We start from the raw sequence: 19,890 nt of genomic DNA on the forward strand, positions 1-19,890 counted from the left end.
AACATGGACCGAATGCTGCTGCCTCTCTGTTTTTTTTTTTTTGATTGCGCTGCTGCCTCTCTGTTAGGCAAAGACATGGGCTTAAAGGGCGGATTGATGGACTAGATGGGCCTTTAACCAATATGGGCACGCGGCCTAGGACTGGTTCTTGCCGAAAATTGGCTAAGAAACCAAGTCGACGCCATAAAAAGCCCATCAAGTATTCTTTGAATCAGGATAGGCCTTTTTGATTAAGGCCTTCATGACCATTTTCTCATCCTGTCTTCTACAACTAAAAGAACAAAGACTATTTTTTAGCGTGACTTTTTTTTCGTCTTCGCTCCGCCTCCCCAGCGATACCCGCCTCTCCGTGCGACCCGCTGGATCCCACGGGCCGCCGCGGTGCGTGCCGCTCCCCATCCCCATCCCCGCACCACTGTCGCCCTCGCCCTCGCGCGGCCAGCGTCCGTGGCCGTCGAGCGACCGCCGTCCTCGTCGTCGAGCGGCTCTCCGTCGTCCTTCTCACCCGATTCCGTCTCGCGGCGTCCTCGCCGTCGCGCGGCCTGTGTCCTCGCCGTCGCGTGGCCTGCGTCCTCGCCGTCGAGCGGCCGCCATCCCTTGGTGCGTTCCCGCAGCCCTCGATCCCACGACCGGCGGCGGCCTCACTCCCCTCGACCGACGGGGGCGCTGCCCTGCTCCCCTCGACCGACGATGGCCCTGCTCCCCGCGACCATGGTGGCATCAGGCCCTCCGCCGGCCGCTGCTACCTGGTCACGGTCGCGGCCAGGGCAGGGGTGGTGAGAAGCAGCGCGTATGGCGGATCCGGCGCGATCGGCCTGGATGGCGAGAGGTGGCGACTGCTGAGTGGACGCGAGGATGAAGGGTGGCGAGATGAGCATTAACCCCATTCGTGCTGGTATGCGGTCTTTCCTTCCCTTTTGTTGCCTCCCCTTCATTGCCTATGGCATGCGCTGATGATTGTGTCTGATCCTTAACCAACGAAATTGGTAGCAGTACGTATTTTGAGTGCTCCACTACTAATCATTGGTCAGATGGTGATGCAGTTCCCAAATCAGAATAATGGTCAATGATGGTTTGTAAATTTTGCAGTGGCCCGTACTTGTAGTGGCGAACACCAGCTGCTGGTGGACTTGAATCAGCACACAAGTAGCTCTGTGTAAGTTAAACGAACTGCTGTTGTTATAAAAAAGTTATAAAAAATTAGATCGAGCTTGGAGCTACTGAACTTAAACTTAAGTCCTTCTGCTACTAGATACATTAGAATGTTTTTATTGGCCTTGCTAAAATATGTTTGTTCCTGCAGTTCATACTTTAATAGTCATTTGTTTTTATGATACCGATTTTGGTGTAGCTGCACAAAGAATATATTTGTTCTTGCAGTAGATATTCATTTTGTATTCTTGTTTATTCTGCTAGATGGGCTTGCCTGACCAAAGAATATAATATTTTTTTTAGATAATTTGATAATGTAGCTATCTACTATATAAATCACGCAATTCTTTCGTATTGCGTGGTGTCCATGAATAATTGCAAATCTATATTTTTATCAGCCGGTGGTGTCCATGAAAAGAAGTCTCAATCTTGATCCACTCTCACTTACTGCTTTACTCATGCTTGGCGTTTTGCTGTTTCTACTGTTTTCTACCTAATTATGATGTTGTGGACCAGACCCCTTAGATTGTATGTATCTCTATGACTGACATTGTCAAGCTCGACCATACATTGGTGGGCACATAATTTGCATGTTAAATTTTCACAGTTTCGTCCACACAAATTACTACTATTCTTTTGATGGAACAGCACAGCTCCTAGCCTAGATCATCATAGTGGATATCAATATCATAAAGAAATAGCAGACATTGTTATGAATAGCTAAACAATAAATAGGACATTTTCTGAATGACTTCTTATTATCGGTTATTATCACAGACTTGTTGCTCCCTTCCCCCGCCGAGAAGAACAAGATCAGCAAGAACGCCGGAGCGGGTGAAATATTCTTTCACCAACTTCTCATTCAAAGTAAACTATTATCTAAAAAATACCATGTTCCATTGCATAAGAGTTTTCTTTTCTGAATATTGTCTTTGATGACTGAATTGTCCTTTCCTTCTTTTTTTTCTGTGATGTGCAGAACATCTCTCAGCTAGCATCCATGAACTACGACCTGATGACAAAGCACAACTTGGATCCTTTGCAGTCCTCGAAATAAACCTTGATATCAGAGCAGTAAAGGTAGGTAATAATGTTCCATTTCTGAATGTCGTAAGCTACTGGACTCGACATTAGTAGAACCTAGCTACACTGTTCTTCAGTTTTTGTTAGTCAGGAACTGAACCTCACCAGTCACCACACCAGCAAGCTTTGACTGAATAATTGCAGTTTCTTCTGTAACATGTTGCCCAGTCAATGAGCCCAACTAACAAAAACTAATGCGCGCCAAATCCGAATCACATGTAGTGGTGAGATGAAGTATTTATAGGGAAGCTTCTTCACATGAAGGATAGGCAAAATCAGATTGCTAATGCAATAGCTTGCACCGAGAGTCTGAGAGTATGCATTATCAGAAGATAGGATGGTATCCACCATTGTAATCTCTGAGATAAATAAACATTTTTTTTGCATTGGTGTAGAGAGTTATCTAGGAATTGTACAGTAACTTGTATAGATCGGTACTTTTATCAAACCAAACTTTTCTTATCCGCACAATGATGCTCTGTGATGCTCAAATTTGAGCCGGAAACCATTCTTCCATATTATGTAAATAATAACTGATCTATCAGAATGACTGAGAAGATGCACACATCATTATGTACTTCCGATAGTCACTAATATTGTTGTAACTTCTGAGCCAATTTTCAGTTTTCCTGTGCTGCATTCGCATCTATCCATCTATTACTCACTACTGCACATATCAATATATCTATTTGTTTCCCTGCACTGGGAACACCTGTGTAACTTTAATTTGCAGAGCTGCTCTTCGTTTTCATGGCAGTACGCGTTATTTCCCCACTAATCCACATCCCCATCTCCATATTGTTCAGCATATCAGTAGATCTATGAGTGGGTAGCGCTAAATCCCCTTTATGTCCTTTGCCGCTTGAGTTACTTATTTAATTAATGCACTTGGCAAAACTCATCTTAGCATCCAGGGACGAAATAATTCTGTCTTTAATTAATCATGGATATGCAAGTTCCTTTCCGTTATCATTCTATCCCATGCGTTTTCCACCTTCACAGTGTTAGCTTGGTTGCGCTGCAGTTGCCATAGCAATGAGCCACAAAGTTTTGCCTCACATTTTTTCCCTTCAATGTGTAGGTTTCGATGGGCATGGTTATAAAATAGTTGCATTTGTTCTGATGTAGATGGTTGTCGGCTTTTTGAAAGAAAAAAGGTATGCTTAGTTTCTGGGCCATCTTCTCATAATTATGGAGCTACAATCTATTTCTTTTAGTGACATACTTCTTATATTAATACCTGGAGTGCAATATAGACATGTATCTACGTGTACTCTAAATTATACCACCTCTAGAATATAAGCTTTTGAGTGCTATATACATTTACAATGTTATTATGCAATTTCCATGTAGAGTTCATTCCAATTTAGTTAGGACTGTAAAAGATATCGGCGGAGTTGAACCTTGCATATGATATCTAACTTACATCCTGGATTGTAAAATAGATATGGAGGAGTACTTGACGCAGGAAGACTGTGCCACGCAAATGAAATACTCCTCCTTCCTGCCTCAAAATCACAAGAAAATCACTATAAATTCTAGAAGCTGGCACAACATATCGCGCTATTTGGATGATTTCAGGACCTACTATTGGCTATCAAAAGTTTGTGCAGGTTGAGAGCTTCTAAATGGTCACTGAGTTTCTATATCTGCAACTTGATTATAAAAATATAGGTAAAAGACGATATTCAACAGGCTATTAAAGGTCTTGTCTGCAAATTCTAGAAGCTGTCCAGACTATATATTAAGGAAGATGCATAAGTAACAATTGCAATTATAGGTTCCTCGGTTGTTTGCTTACTGAATATGCCTTTACCATGTGGGTCGTCCTCTTTATGAACTTTTATTTAACCTTGTCAATTGAGATATGCCCTCGCTAAAGAATATGTTCTTGCCATGTGTACATGTGACAATGAGATGTGCCGTGTAATATATTATGTCCATATTAGATTATTATATTATTAGTTGTTTCATGCAGTATGAATTCTCAGCTCTTTCAATACAGAATATTATCTATACAATTTCTCTCATTTTCTTATGTTCATTCATTTCCTTAAAATATTTAATTTATTGCAGGAAAATGCAGACCCATAGTCAACTCTCAATGACAGGTACCATGTATTATCTTCAATTCAATTCTGTTTTAACCATAGTCCTATATATGGATCACAAATTTGTAAATTTTATATATGATGGTAGCGAATAGTATTAAAAGTTTCAATATTATTTTAATGAAATTCCACTGCTTTTATTGTCATTGTTATATTACAGGTTGCTGTGAGAAAGTAGTAATTGACAAGGACGATGTTGCCAAAGGGCTTCACGAGCTTGTCACCCACTACAGCATAGCCAAGCTTGTAGTGGGAGCAGCAGTAGATGAATACTACTCAAAGTATGTGTCACGATCTTGTATACCACACTCTGTTTGTTTGTGCTGCTAGGCTCCAGATTCGCCATGATCCACCATTGCAGCAGCCTCATCCAGGCGTCGTCCAGGCAAAGCCCCATGTGAGACGTAGTACCAATTTTTCCCTTTTCTCCTTCTAATCCATCTCCATAAATTGGATTAGTGTATTCTAGGTCCGCCTCATAGTCTGCCACCACAGATTTGATTGTCATATGTTAATAAATTGGATTAGCGTATTTTAGAGCCTCATAATCTGCCACCACAAATTTGATTGTCATATGTTAGTGTCAGTCTGGCTCTGGGATTGATTTGTCATGTCCTATTTGGGGGCTACGACCATTTTACTAGACCCAGTGCATCCTTGCAAGGGTCCTCTGCATTGCTAGACATATAATGAGGTGACCATCCAATGCGAGGCCATGCTTACAATCTATGGAATTCGGTATGCCAAAATTTTTGGTTTACCGCCTCATTTTACCTCTGTGGTAGTAGCACTAAAGTAACGGCGCTGTTTTTTTTTTTACCAAATGAAATAGTCTACATGATTATGTTTCACACATGATTTGCATCCAAAGATGATAGGTGTCTATGCATGTTACTCTTGATTTCCTTCGCCTTACACACCTATACCACAAATAAGACTGAATTGAGCCATGCGATTTTAGCTCTCTGTGTTTAGTCGATACTAAATGTTGTTCGAACTATGCGCCTTACCTTCAGGTGCCTTAAATTGTCATGGTGTTTCTCATATTGCTAAACTAATTTTATGATACCTCATAACTGCCATCATATTTTACCAATTTGCGGCTACGGATTCCAGCGTTTAACTATTAACGAGTGTTTCTTCTATTGTACATCTTTGATTACTAGTACCGTGACATGGGGATATATTTTAATCCCTTTGACCCAACAAGAGTTCTGTTTGTAAACTAAAGCTAGATGGTTTTAGTTGCCTGTTTCCTTTTTTTTTTGCATTTCCTACCCTTTGCGATAATGGAAAATTGTAGTAATATATTTGCTTATGCACATAATACGTTCCTGGCATGTACCCCTACTATTAATTGGTTCTAATTTGGAAAGCACTTTACATATCTTTCTCCTCTGCCAGGGATAAGATATTTCATCTCTTGTGCAATGCCTTGCCCTTTATCTGACTTCCTTCCCTGTCCTTTGCAGGCATTAGATGCCATTTCCCTTTTTGTTTACAAAAATCCAAGCTCATTTTGACCCTACCCTTATATTATGCAGCATATTATGATATATTTCTGTTTCCATACAAAATGAGATCAAGACTGATTATGCTCAGGTACGCCATCTTTATCATTATATTGTCTGCCGCTGCATGCAATTCTGAAATTATTTTCCCCGGATTCAATCTGGTATATTACAGGAATTTGTAAACCTCATTTGCCTTCGTGATTATCTAGTGGACATGTTCAGATTTTTTTGCCAGCCTGTATAACATGGGAGTCACTATGCTAATACAATCGGTAACCTACGCTATTATGATCTATCCTTTTCCTTCAGCTCAATCCAGGGAGGTATTTGGTTTCCTTTCTGATTTTTTTCTCATCACGATTGTGATTCGCCCGTAGAAAAATAGGAATCACGGCAAAATAGGAAGTAGAAAATTATTGTGCTATCCATATACATATTGCATGTTTGCATGCACCAGCATACATGGCAACGAGCTCCCCTGCGCCTTACTCAAGGAAAGAGAATTAACACAGAAGGAAAGAGAGAGGCTCTTATAAATCCTGTGGCCTCGCCATAGCGCCCACCCTCGCCAGCTGAGCTCGCCCTCGCTCGCACCGGCCTCTGCCCTCGTGCCCTCCCTCGCGCACCGGTTGTGCTTCGCCATAGCGCATCACCATTGTCGTCCTCTGCTGCCATCGCCTTTGTCGTCTTGGTGCCCTCGAGGAGGACTGTCACGAGGAGCTTCCAACATCTTCTGTCTTCCATAAACGTCCACCCTGTTACTGAATCCGATCCTGTCCTGATGCGTTTCTTTATTTGTTATTGCCTCCCGTGCTTGTGTGATATGAAATCATACCTCTTTAAGAGTCTTGGATAGATACGTGCAGAGGCGATGTGATGCGTGTTGTCGTGGTAGTAGTTTGTGAATGGTTTGGTCCAGTAATTCGTCATGAACCCTCTGTGTTTCTGCTTCAAGTTCTCAGACTGTGAACCTCTATCTGTGCCTAAAATCGAATCATTACCGCAGCCATTTACCATGATTTCGTGCTTCTGGTTACTTTGATTCGATGTTTATTGCCTGTGTGGCTTAAAAAATACCTAAGGGTATCGTGTGCGCTACGCCCCGCTCCGTCGCCCCGCTCTGTTGATCCCAAACATGCAATAGGAAACTGAGCCGTGCATGTCCACATGTAATACAAAAACCGAGACAGAACCATGCAAACATGTACGTCACCCATTGGAGACTTGTACATGCCAACACATGCAACACGAAGCCCACACATGCAAACATGCTACTTGCACAGTACCAGCTTGGAGCCTTGGAGGCCTGCCGGGACCCGGGACAGGAACCGTGCCGCCAGGCGTTTGCTGCTTCTTGGAGGCTGCAAGGCCGGGAGTTCAGGACAGGGGCCATGCCGCCAGATCTGGCGCGGAGTTGACCTGGAGGATCTTGAGAGCGGCGAGGTCGCCAAGGGACGATAGCGTCCAGACATCAGCGAGAGACCGCTGGGCGCTAGCAGAACACGGCGAGATCCCAATCCCATGCACAACAGTTGGACTGAAGCAACACGGAGAGTAGGATTCGGATGCTGAGCTACGCTTCCACCCGAATAGCACGGCACGCTCGGAGGCATCCACGCGACCTACTCATCGGAGGGCTTGAGCGCAGTAGCGACGAGTGCGCCAGCCTAGCCGATGAGCTGGTGTTCCACGACGAGATGAGGCGCGCGACATGTGTGTCGTGGGTGATGCGGCGCGCACGAGCGGGTTGTGGGGGACGCCGACACTGTGGCGGCATTCCTACCGGCGAGGAAGGAGTAGAGGAGAACGACAGCCATGAGCCCACAAGCTTTGGGGCCAAACTGTTGCACGCGACACGGGGACGACCGAAGAAGGGCCAAGGGTGCTCACTGGCTGCACGCGGCAAGGCGTTCGAGGAGAAGACCGCCGTGGCCAAGTGACTCCTCTTCTAGCATGTAGCATCTCATCTAGCCGGACGGCGGCAGCGAGCGCGTGGTCATGACAAGGAGGACGCGTGGGCAAGGAGTGGGCGACGCGCATGCCGAGGCAGGCAACATGCAGACGTCTGAGCAAGGGCCAATGGTGTTGGCGATTTAGGTGGTTTTTTTTTTGGTTTTTATCTTCTCTCTGTTGTAGCCGAGCAGTGGCAAGATGCTTGACCAGTTTGTGGTGGAGCCTGGAGAGCATTAATTTGAGATGCAACTTTGAAAAAGCTAACTTTGTCCATTGCTTGTTTGGGTCTTAACATCATTAGATTTTTCATGTTAATTTATATTTTTTCTGCAATCTTTCTCTTGATCTACACTAAAGATCATAAAATAGACTTTATATATTCATCTTAGCCACAATCCACCGTGTGTTGGCGTCGGCATGACTAAAAATGAATTTGTTACCCATGCGTTGCTTTGGTTACTTTGACTAAAAATTATTTCTAAGGCATCGTGATAGCAACCAAAACATGATCTCATTTTGGTGGTTTGATTTGCATCACGATCTATCACCGTATACTGCAGTTCAAATTTTGTTGGCACGTGGCCACGCACGGGCATCAAATTTGCGGTCATGTATGCTAACAAATTAACAATGTAGGTGTTGTAGTTATTTCAGAGGCCTCACATGACGTTATCAAGATAACAGGACAGAGGCACAGAGCACGCGGACAACTTTAAATCTTTAATTGCCCGCCGATCTCCATAGAATAATAGTATATTATGTTCAGACTGACTAATGTCATCCTGTATATTTTCATGATTTTGGTTTCTCAGTTGCCGATATGGGTTCTGGTTGTCGGTCGCTCAAAAGAAAGAGGGTGTACGCTGACCCGCCACCTGCAATCACCGATACACAGATCTACATGTAACTACGTTACATTTATCTTGTAATTGATCGAGGCAATCATTTTCTGTCAACATAGGTTTACTCGTGTGTTTTATCATTTTGATTAACACGGAAGGGATTGTAAATGGGTTGAATTCCAAGAAGTGGGAATGGAACACATATCTTCCATATGGGATGTGAGTGCCATGGTTTTTTGGAAAGGCAACGTACGATATCACCATGGTGATACATATTTGCGTGTAATTTTGAAGGATGAGCAGGTGCATTTTGAGCTAATCTTTTTGGACCATGTCTATTTTTTTTTTCTACAGGCCATTGTTATCTATGTATTGGATCTAATATTCTTACATGGCACCAAAATGGAAGCGGTTGCGTACGGCGACCAAACCATGAGGTTCGACCGTTTGCTTAGTGTAGGAGAATGTTATGACTTCATGAGAGTTGGCTTCGCGCCTATTCATGTTGGTCCTTTGGGCTACATTTTTCGTTTATGCGTCGACTACTTTGTGGTTCTATCTCCACAAAGTATGGCTAATGCACCACCGAGAGAGCTATGAATTTGTCAGTGTCCTCGTACCTTTATGGATTTCCAGGATGTATACGCTCGAGCCGAGTACTTTTTTTAGGTATACCTCATACGCCTATATTTAAAAATATATTGTTAACTGTTCATGCTCCTATTCCATCAATAACTATCATTTGTGTTTGTAGATGTCATTGGTATAGTTGTGCATGTGTCTAATATCCGAGGAAGGGATGACGTGCAGATGCGACCGTACAGATATATGGTGCTGATGAATGAAAGGTACTTAGAATAAAAATTTTATCATTGCTCCATGCTATCAATTTTTTATTGTTTGATGCTAATCAATTTTGTAACTCGTAGGTACCACTGCATCATAATAAGCGTCAAGTATACACACATATGCCGTCACTTATCGGAATGGCAGCGAGCAGCATCAGAGTTGCGCATTTTAGCTAGTCTGCATGTACAAATGAATAGAAAGGGAGGTATTGTATCACTGATGTACTCATATGTATTGACTAAATAAAGTATCTAGGCGGAGTGACCACTACTGACGATTTCAGCGAATTTGGTATTCAGTCCTATTTGTAATCAGGCACATGATTTTCAAAATGAGGTTCTTTTGGGGTAATTCATTGATTTAATTTATTGACTACAATACTGACCCAAAAGTTTTTTATTTGTTTATAGGCTTACGCAATCGTCTGCTTGTTGATGAAGCCAGACGTCGTCGAGTTTAAGAATTTGCTAATGACACCGTGTCGCGCCTCATAGATTTAGAGAACTAAATAATTTTAAAATTATTTACACGCTTGTGACATGCACTTTGAATAGATGATGGACATGGATTTAGTTTAATATAATAGTCATTTTGTGCATTTTCATTGGTCAAACAGGTTCAACGTATGTAGATTGAACAATGTTTGTCTGACATATTTGATTGCTTCATTTAGTTTGTAATATTGAAGACTTCTTGCCGATATAAAATATTATTTTAGCTGTATCATGCAAATGTATACATAGTAGAGTTTGTGAGCCTGCGGTGCCGTGTTCTTAGTGACTGTTAATTTCACAAAATTTGTTTTTTGGATTAAATATCAGTTTAATGTCTTACAGTATTGTTATCTTATCGGACGATCCGTGTATTTTTAGTACAAAAGTTTAGTTTTTCTGTAGCAACGTACGAACACGCTAGCTGGTACATAGAAAAAGCTAGCTGGTACATAGAAAAAGAAAAAGTCGAGAACCGAACTTTCCTTGCTGAGTGCGGCTGAAGGAAGGCACAAATCCAAAAGAGCTTGACCTGAGCAATGCCGCAATGCATAGCATCGAAAAAAAAACGGTACCGTCGTTTCAAGGCCACCTGTTGCTGGGCCTGAAAGTGTAGCTCATCTGTTGGAGCCTTTTCTGTGCATCCTTTTTGCGTCACTGTGATCAGAGTCGTTGCTCCCGCCGGTCAAGCTCAAGCTCATCATGTACTGTATGTTAATCTGCACGGCTAATGACTTTGTTTAAGCAATTAATCCGATGTCAAGCTGTATCAAGATGTATATACAAATGGGAAAACCAAACCAGCTCCCCCCCACCAAAAAAAAGTGGCAATTAAAGGTAAAACTCACCCTCAAAATTAAGGTCTTCCTTTGACGTATTAGGAGCTAACCTAACCTAGTAAAAAAGAAAGTAAAAAAAACTCCATCCACCACAAATTATAAATCCTTTTGATTTTATACATTTTTTCTATGCATCTAGAAATATGCTATAGGTACATAAAATAGAAAATATGTGATGATTGTTCTATTCTCTCTAGCAAAGAAAATCAAATTTTATTCTGGGTGAACTATAATCACTATGTAGTCGTCAACACAATCCATGAAACCAAATTTAATATTAACCCTTCCAAACCGGATTCGCATACTGACCACATGCTTTAATGTCCAATTATTAGTACCATAGTCTTAAAGGATCTAGATTGAAAGCTTGGAATCATTGGGACCACCAACAGTACATACACACAAGTGACTCCGAGCTTGATGCATAGAGTGTTGAAGACCACTAGGCCTATCAAATTTTCTCCATGTGTTTCTCTCCGTATCCACAGCAAGTATCATAGAGTACCCCTAGACTCCCCCATAATGTGCAGACAACCGTTAAGAAACACACTTGGTGATCTTGAAAATATCACATCAGTCTCCTCGCCCCATTCAAATTTCTTATAGATCTATGCTGCAGTTTCAGATGAGTAGATCTCCACATCTGTGCATAAACTGTCGACATCCACATATTCAATCACATGGAAGTGCGAGGAGGCTGTCGGATCAAACCCCAAGCGAGTCTCACCAACAGAATGGCCAACATCATGGGTGCTAGTCGACAGTATATTAAACTTTTGGGTCATTGGATTGTAGACGACATAGCGGTATCTAGCTGCACCAAGGCACCAGCAAGGATAAGGCCGTTGCAGCAATCTGAGACAACTACATTGTCCTTGAGGAAGGGCAAGAAGGAAAAGTCAGGGGGACGTTCACCGGTGACGCTGGTGAAGTTTTGCTTGCCGTTCTCGGTGTCGTAGAAGAAGCCGACCATAGTGTGGGGCAGCACCTGATGGTTGTCGGAGACAGACACATTTGCAGGAGCATAAAGAGCGGGCCAAGAGGTGGCAGAGAATGTCGAGAAGGAGATTGTCTGTGAGGGTGGCCACTACGTTCCTCTAGTTGGGGGGGCACCTCCATTTCAAAGAGCTTGCAATAAAGATCCATTCCTTACTAATGAGATCTAAAGATAAAAATAATCCAACAAAGATCCATCAGTGAAGTGCGAAAGCATACCATTGCCTTTGGATCTGACGGCGGCGCGGCGTGAGGCGTGCAATGGTTCACACAAATTGTAAGAGGAACAATACGCCAACCGTGTGGGAGGTGGTGGTGGTGCGGCGCGAGACGTGCAATGGTTCATATAAACTGGGAGAGAGGAACAATATGCCAACCTTGAAGATAGAGAAGTGAAAGTACAGAGTAATATTAGTGATGCAACTGTGTTGTGGGTAGTTGGAAAATGGGAAAATAACTCACGCTGAATTTACTATCGCCTGTAGACCAAACGGTTGTGTAGGGCCAGTGGCCAGAATGCCTATCCCAGTCGGTTCGGCTTTTCATGCGACGGAGAAAATACCACTATCGTATCTATTGTTAACCCGTGGGTGGTAGAAGTTTCAATGGCCAGTTTCCTTCCCTATGAGGTCTCCCTTTCGGTCCAACCGGCGGTGGAAGTATGACACCGTCACTTCTATCGCTACGACATTGAAAGTGGCGACATTGAAATATCAATCTGTTGTAGTGCAAGACCATGTACGCACCGCCCATATATACACTACTCCTACACTAGGGGTAGGCGTAAAAACATGTCATTCCATTTAGATCCACTCAAAAATGTTTTACTCCTACACTGGGAGTAAACACAAAAAATATGCTTGATAATTTTTTCATCCACCAAATAAATGCTCCAAGTTCTTGTTGCTATGTCTCAAAAGTTTTGTTGTAGAAAAGAAGCAGGGGCTATACAAAAGTTATTCATAAAAAAAGAGAAAAAAGAAAAAAAGAGTTGAGAAAAAAATGGACAAGTCTCCAAGATATCTAAAACAATAGGTACTTAGATGCTCGTCTAAAAAAAGATAGATGAATAAGATAGCCCTTGTTCTCTTGTAGAAATATTTCCAAGTTCTAAAAGAGAGATGTTTTTAAGGAGTATAGTAGAATTAGGTTAGCCACTATATATATATCCACCATATATCCACACACATGCACATCTTGATTTGATTGTATGACTTAGCTCTCTTTGAATCCGAGGTTTGACTTTACTATATCTATATATGTATTGCAAGTATGCACTTTCATGCTATTTTCACTCATATGAGCTCCACATAAGCCTTAGTTGTAGGAAGATAAAGGCATAACATCCTTATTGCCTTGGTGAGGATCCATAAATATCACATATATTGATAGACTTGAGAGTGTCATACAATGATAACCCATAAAAACTCTGAAACAATGGTAGAGCAAAGAACTAGAGACATAGTGCTTGACTTGATCGTTCTGTGTTTCAATTGCTCAAGACCCAAGTGAAGGCTAAGAAGCCCCATGGTTGAAGGTAATATGGGTAAGTTTGAAAGTAAAATAAGTCTGTTCTAATCTAGAGGAGATTTTTTGTTTGAACGCATGTGTACTTTTGAGGAGTGAAAACATTGTTCCAACTCCTGATCCATTACTGAGTTTAGCAATGCTTAGGGACGAGCAAAGGTTAGCTTGGAGGAGTTTGTTGACGGTAGTTAACACTCATCATAAACCATCAATATAGCTTGTATAAATGCATGGAAATGATCACCAACATAGGTCTAGGGGTCTAAACTGATAAATTCCACGAGTTTTGGTGAATCTATGTTTTCAGCAGGATTTATTCAGAAAATGAGCAAGGTGGACCCAATCGTCAGATCAAATCATGTTATTTCGCGATGAAACCGACTTAGGAAGACTCTGGAAGCATCTAGAAGACAACACACCATGACCCGGCCCAAGACATGGTAGGTGGGGCCAACCGGCCCCACCTACAGGGTGACCAACCTATGGGCCCTACGTGTCAGCCCCTCCTTCGTACGTCGGTTCTCCACCGCCTCCTAGTTTCAATCTACGTCGTTGCTCAAGGTTAGTTCCTATTGAAGGCTCAGATTTGACGTTGCCTTGCATGAATTCATGGGCCCATAGGACCCCTGGTTCCCCCTATAAATAGCATAGCATACCCCCCTAGGGCATCCTCCATAATCAAGAGAGATCATCATCATTACAAGAGAAGAACCTCAGTGTTGGATTGTTTTGCTCCGGTAATATCTAGCAACGTGATTGCGTAGTTAGAATCAGATGGTAACACACAAGACACAAAGATTTATACTAGTTTAGGGTGCAGTGGCATGCTAAACCCTACTTTAATGGTGTGGCTGCTCTTGTATTCGTATGCTCAATTACAGGGGCTGTTGCTCCTAGCTACGTAGTAGATAGGAATGGTGGAAGATGGATCCTGAGCCTGAGGTCCCTACCTTCCTTTATATAGGGAGGAGAGGTAGGGTTATAGAGAGGGTGATCGGGTTAAGAGATTGAGTTCCTAGTTTTTTACATGATACATGCAACAGATTGATCCTAGCTATCGTCCGGATACACCCCCCTTGGTTTGCCTTGACCTCCACATTGGTTGATCGTGTCAGCCCTTGCGGTCCTCCTCCTCGATGGCTGCTGGGCTGATAGCCCGATGATGGTCACATATATGGGCGGTGTAGGTACCCATGTCCCATATATCTGACAATAGCCTACATAGGACTTAATGATAAGCTAGCATGTAGCTTTAACCCTTAGGACATCGCAATTCCCCCTGCAAGTTCTGTGTACTGTAAATACTAGTGAGCACCTTTGGGTTGCCGAAGTTTTGAGCCATGCAACAAGATATACCCAAGAATTTGGGGAGCCAGTATGTTGTCGTTCGAGTACCAAGAGCATTTCTCAAGTAGGGAGAATCTTCTTCAAGCATCGAGTGGGGCGGCAGTACGCCATACATCAAGGAATGTAGTTCCCCAGCAGCTGTGAGCACCTAGCTCTGGTGGTACACCTTATATCAGGAACTGTAGTTTCCTAGGCATAGCCCTAGGGATGTTGTTAACATCACGTTTGGGTGGTGGCACCCGATAGCTAGAAGCATGGCTTCCAGGACGTCCGTAGGCGCCATGTTAGGGTGAAAACACCACTGTACTCGGGAAGTTGGTTCCCGACGTATTCCATTGTATAATTAGTGGTTGCACATCATTAAGTCCTAGCCATAGAACAATAATGAGGATGGGGTACATGCACCTCCATCACTCTCGTGTCACTATGCCAATTGATTTTTAGGGTGACCTAACATAGGTCATTTGTTAATAGACACTAAGGGCGTCATATTTTTCTTTGAGACCCGTTATGTAACGTGATCCAAATTTTCATGAGCCTCATTAGTGGAAAGAGAGAGGACATTGTCTCGGAGCCCTGAGGATATAACAGGAACCACTGTGGGCAAGTAACGAATGCATGAGCAGCTGTGGGTAGTTGCGCATATTACTCTTCGAGCTGGTAACGGGTAGAATGAGTGAACATCTGCTATCACTGAAAGGAAGCGGCAGGACAAAGCTTAACCAGTGGGGGCATGTCATAAAACTCTTTTTTCTAGATTTCTTGAGCTCATACTTTGGTTACAACCATGGGCCAACTAGTTTTCTGGTTTTTGACAAAGGGGCACACATCCGCTGAAATAAGGTACTTTGAGTTCGTTTGGGTATTGGGAGATTTTTGTGACACCGAGTGTCAAAGGTTTTAGGGTCATACTGGTGACCCTTCTGAATACCCCCTTACTCTAGAAGGGGCAGGGTGGATAGTGAACAAATCACTACCGCTTACACCTGCTAAGGTGGTGAGCCGGGCCGAGTACACGATCTGAGTGTTAGATCACTTGCTTGCACCGGCTCAGGTGACGGTGTAATGGGGTTTAGACCATTGGGCCCCATGGCCTCTGTGGTAATGTAGATGGGTTTCTTCTCGATTAAGCTGAGGCATCGGTATTGACGGCTCGTCTCCCCATGTGTTTATGTTAGAAGCTGTGCCTCTCAGAGATCGTGGGGGTGTAGCTAGGACTTAACTCCCACTTTCACCCATGGAGACTGCTATGATTTCCATCGACCATGTGTGTCCCCTGCCTATAAAATAGAGGAAGAGAGAGGGGGAGTTAGTACATCTACATAGTAGCCTTTGCACACTCACCTTCCTTTGCGCATCGCATCTCCTACCGTCGTCAGATCTTGCCTTCCATTCATTGGCCGGAGAAAAGTGTTCATGGGAGGAATCAGAGGAGGGGCTTACCAAGAGGGGCATGCCCACCTCCACTCAGGCCTTCCGCCTAGGCTTGATGGTGTTCAGGTGAGGATAGATTTGTTGTTGACTTTGTAGGGAGGAGTTTGATGCGTCTCTTGGTGCAGCGGTTTCTCATCGGCGTGCTCGATGCTGTGGCCGGCTGTCGTCTAGGAGGCCCTATCACCATCACATCCCCCTATGATGCAAGCGGCATCGCCATTGGGCTTGCCTTCCTCTTACAATGGTGAAGAGCACGAAGAAGGTGAGTACGACATCCACATCTGAATAAAATTTTGATTTGCAGACTGGTAGTACTCTTTGCAAACCTCGAGTGTGTGATGGTTGTGTGACGGTAGTAGTAGCCCTCGAGCGCTCGGGAATGTTAGTTTAACATGTCCGAGTGCTGAGACTTTACAAATCATGGCAACTGCTTTGATGTGCTTGTCTGTGCATAGCCCCCGAGTGTGTTGAGCTGAACGACGACTAGCTAGTATGACTTTGTTCGGGTGGTGACTATGCGGCGTTGCATAGAACTTAGGGCATAGCCCCAAGGTGTTTTGAGGAAGGTGCTTCCTAAGTCGTCCAGGGTGCAATACCCTTTTGTGCGTAGCAACATTAGAATATAGGTGCTATATTTTTCTCAAAGGAAGACGACGACGAATGGTGCGTATTAATAGCACTAGTAAAACTTGCCTTGTTGTCTTTGACCCTCCTCTGCTCAAGGCTGACCCAAGGTTTATTGTTGCAAAGCACTGTTGGTGCTTTAGGCCCCGGTTATGGGGTCATCCTTGACGGTGGAATCATCTTTTCCTTCCTCTAGCTTTGCTTCTTCGGGTAGATCGGGTACCTTTTGTGGTACTAGGGTTGCTGGCAAAGCTAAAACCGTAGAGTCGAGAGGTAAGATGCTGGCCAGAGTTTCTAGCGTGAGTTAGTGTCCTAGAGATTGGGGCGAGCATCGGGGTGTTTCCGAGCTAGTGTCCTGTTTGGTCTCGTTAGCAGGCTTTGACTCATCCAAAATCAGATCCCATTAGGCCTGTTCTATAGCTAGCCTCTCACATTCATAAGCATCTTGAAAATTGCCTATGACGGTGATGACACTGCGTGGGCCTGGCATATTGAGCTTGAGGTAGGCGTAGCTGGGGATTGCCAAGAATTTGGCGTAGTAGGGTTGAAAGCTCTAGTTTAGTCCAAGTGGTGACCGGACTCAACGATGGTGCGTTCTGTCGAGGCTGATGAATGCTGACGTAAGTGACTGTGCGAGCAAGACGTGGACCTAACACTGGGCGTGTCCAATCGCTCCTAATTAGATGTGTTCGGTCATTGTTTTGCTGCTCAGGAAACTCTTTAGAATCGACCTGACGTGGCTTGACTCGGTGTTAGAACAAAGGACCAGTGCGTCTGGTCGCTAATTGGTTATGCGTGGGTTTGGCTTGATCTGACACGGTGGCAGTGCGTTCGGTTGCCCTTCGGGTGCGTCCGGTCGCAACTCAAGTGCAAGCGCGGGTAATACGACCATTGAGATCAAGCAACTGACATTGAACAAGGGTGACGTGTGGCATGCATCCGTTGACCAGACGTAGGCTAGGTGTGTCCGATCGCCCTGACCAGCGCGTCCGGTCAGCGCGAGGCTGCGTGTAGTAAGGAGCCCAATGGCTCTATTTCGTGGGAGCTTCTATTTAAGCCCCTTGGCCAGCTCTAACTCACTCTCTTGGCCATTTGCATTGACATAGCAACCTTGTGAGCTTAGCCAAAGCCCTCCCACTTATCTCCATCATTGATTCTTCATCTTTGTGAGATTAGGAGAGAATCCAAGTGCATTGCTTGAGTGATTGCATCTAGAGGCACTTGGTGTTCGTGTTTCGCTATGGGATTTGCTTGTTACTCTTGGTGATTGCCAGCACCTAGATGGCTTGGAGCAGTGAGGATCATTGAGTGGAGGTTGATGATTGTCTATGGCTCCGATCGTGGTGATTGTGAGGGGTTCTTGACCTTTCCCTGGCAGAGAGCCAAAAGTTACTCTAGTGGATTGCTCGTGGCTTGTGTGATCCTCATCTTATGTTGGTTGTGTGGCACCCTATCGGGGGGGGGGGGTTTGGCGTGTGATGCCAATTAGCACATGAACCTTAAAGTGAGTGAATTACCACAACGAGGACTAGCTTGCCGGCAAACAAGTGAACCTCGGTAAAAAATCATTGTGTCATCATTTGATTCTGAGGTGATTGGTCTTTATTGGTATTCATTCTTATGATTGATTGGTTCATTTCTCGACTTCGTGGTATAACCATCTTGCTCTCTCTCTTTACATTATCGCAAACTAGTTCTCGACTCAGCGGTATAACCATCTTGCTAGCTTCAAGATAAAGGAAGATGAGAGTGTGCCAGACATGTTCCATCGGATGGAAGTGCTTGTCAATGAACTCAAAGCACTTGGTGAGAAGGTAGAGGACAAGGACTTCTCTCATAAGTTCTTGAGATGCTTACCCGCAAGATTTGGCATGTTGGTCACCTTGCTAGTGAGGACCGGTTTGGACACAATGACACCAAACCAAATCTTGGGAGATATCATGACCGATGATGCTTATAGAAATAATGATGAGAAGGAAGAAAAGAGGGAGAAGAAAGATGACAAGAAGGATGACAAGAAGAAGAGTGTGGCGTTCAAGGCCACATCATCCAAGGGCAAGGCAAAGCAAGAATCATCAAGTGAAGATAAAGACTTGAGCTTTGATGAGATGGATGATAAGAAGATGGCTCTCTTTGTTAAGAGATTTGGCAAGTTCACGATGAAGAAGGGCTACCATGCTAGAAGAAAGAAGTCATCATCCAAGATCAAGGAAGAGTCAAGAAGGTCCTTCAATTGTGGAAGCAAGGATCATCTTGTTCCTCAATGCCCATACAATAGCAACAATGATGACGACAACAAGAAGAGCAAGAAGAAGGACAAGAAGGAAAAGAAGGAGAAGAAGGACAAGGTGACCATCAAGAAGAAGAGAAGGGTGCTTCATATGTGCTCACTTGGGATAGTGATGCTTCCTCAAGTGATGATGACAAGACCACCAAAAAGAAGGCTCTTGCAAGCATTGCTATCAATGAGAAGCCTTCTCTCTTCGACACTCCATCATGCTTCATGGCTAAGGCCACTAAGGTACAAACTTGTGATGATGGATGTGATGAGGAACATGATAATGAAAGTGAAAGTGACAATGATGATGAACCCACTAAAGATGAAATAATTGACATGTTAGAAGATGCTAAAGAACATTTTGATATTAAGAGAAGGGAATGCAAAGACTTGAGAAAGGAACTAAAATCCCTTAAGCAAGCCTTTAATGAGCTCAATGTGAGAGGCTAGAGGAAGCCCATGAGAAGCTTGGCAAGACTCACAAGAAGCTTGAAAAAGCTCATTCCTCTTTACTTAATGAGCAAAATGAGAAGGAACATGTTGTAACATGTGACAAAGGCTTAACTTATGATATAATTGATGAATCATTCTATAAGCCTATCATTGTTTCTCCCACTAACCCTTCTTATAGTACATCTACTTCTACCTCATCTAGTAGTGATGGTTTCACTTGTGATGCCTCACTAATGGTTGAGAATGAGACCCATAAGAAAGAGGTCATTGAGCTCACACGCGCCTTAGGCAAAGCCTATGGTGGTGAGGACCGCTTGCTTATATGCTTGGATAACTAAAGAGCTTCTTTCTACAAAGAGGGATTGGGCTATACCCCAAGAAAGGCAAGATGGCCTTT

General features: G+C 43.6%; 1 long non-coding RNA gene across 18 annotated transcripts; it reads left to right on the plus strand.

The window, feature by feature from the left end:
- The first annotated feature begins 308 nt into the window (after window positions 1-308).
- On the plus strand, window positions 309-9,841 carry LOC136539961 (uncharacterized). Of its 18 annotated transcripts, XR_010779799.1 has the most exons (12): window positions 309-895; window positions 1,090-1,156; window positions 1,930-2,019; window positions 2,132-2,232; window positions 3,317-3,392; window positions 3,681-3,909; window positions 4,312-4,346; window positions 4,507-4,743; window positions 5,891-5,948; window positions 9,010-9,324; window positions 9,410-9,503; window positions 9,585-9,841. It is a non-coding gene; the product is annotated as an uncharacterized lncRNA (long non-coding RNA). The 18 variants fall into 18 exon arrangements; XR_010779822.1 differs by lacking the exons at window positions 9,010-9,324; window positions 9,410-9,503; window positions 9,585-9,841 and adding an exon at window positions 8,626-8,998; XR_010779840.1 differs by lacking the exons at window positions 9,010-9,324; window positions 9,410-9,503; window positions 9,585-9,841 and adding an exon at window positions 8,626-8,998 and having other exon boundaries at window positions 4,507-4,627.
- Window positions 9,842-19,890: the final 10,049 nt, after the last annotated feature.

Source organism: Miscanthus floridulus, chromosome 1 (assembly GCF_019320115.1).
Source record: "Miscanthus floridulus cultivar M001 chromosome 1, ASM1932011v1, whole genome shotgun sequence".
Taxonomy (NCBI): Eukaryota; Viridiplantae; Streptophyta; class Magnoliopsida; order Poales; family Poaceae; genus Miscanthus; species Miscanthus floridulus.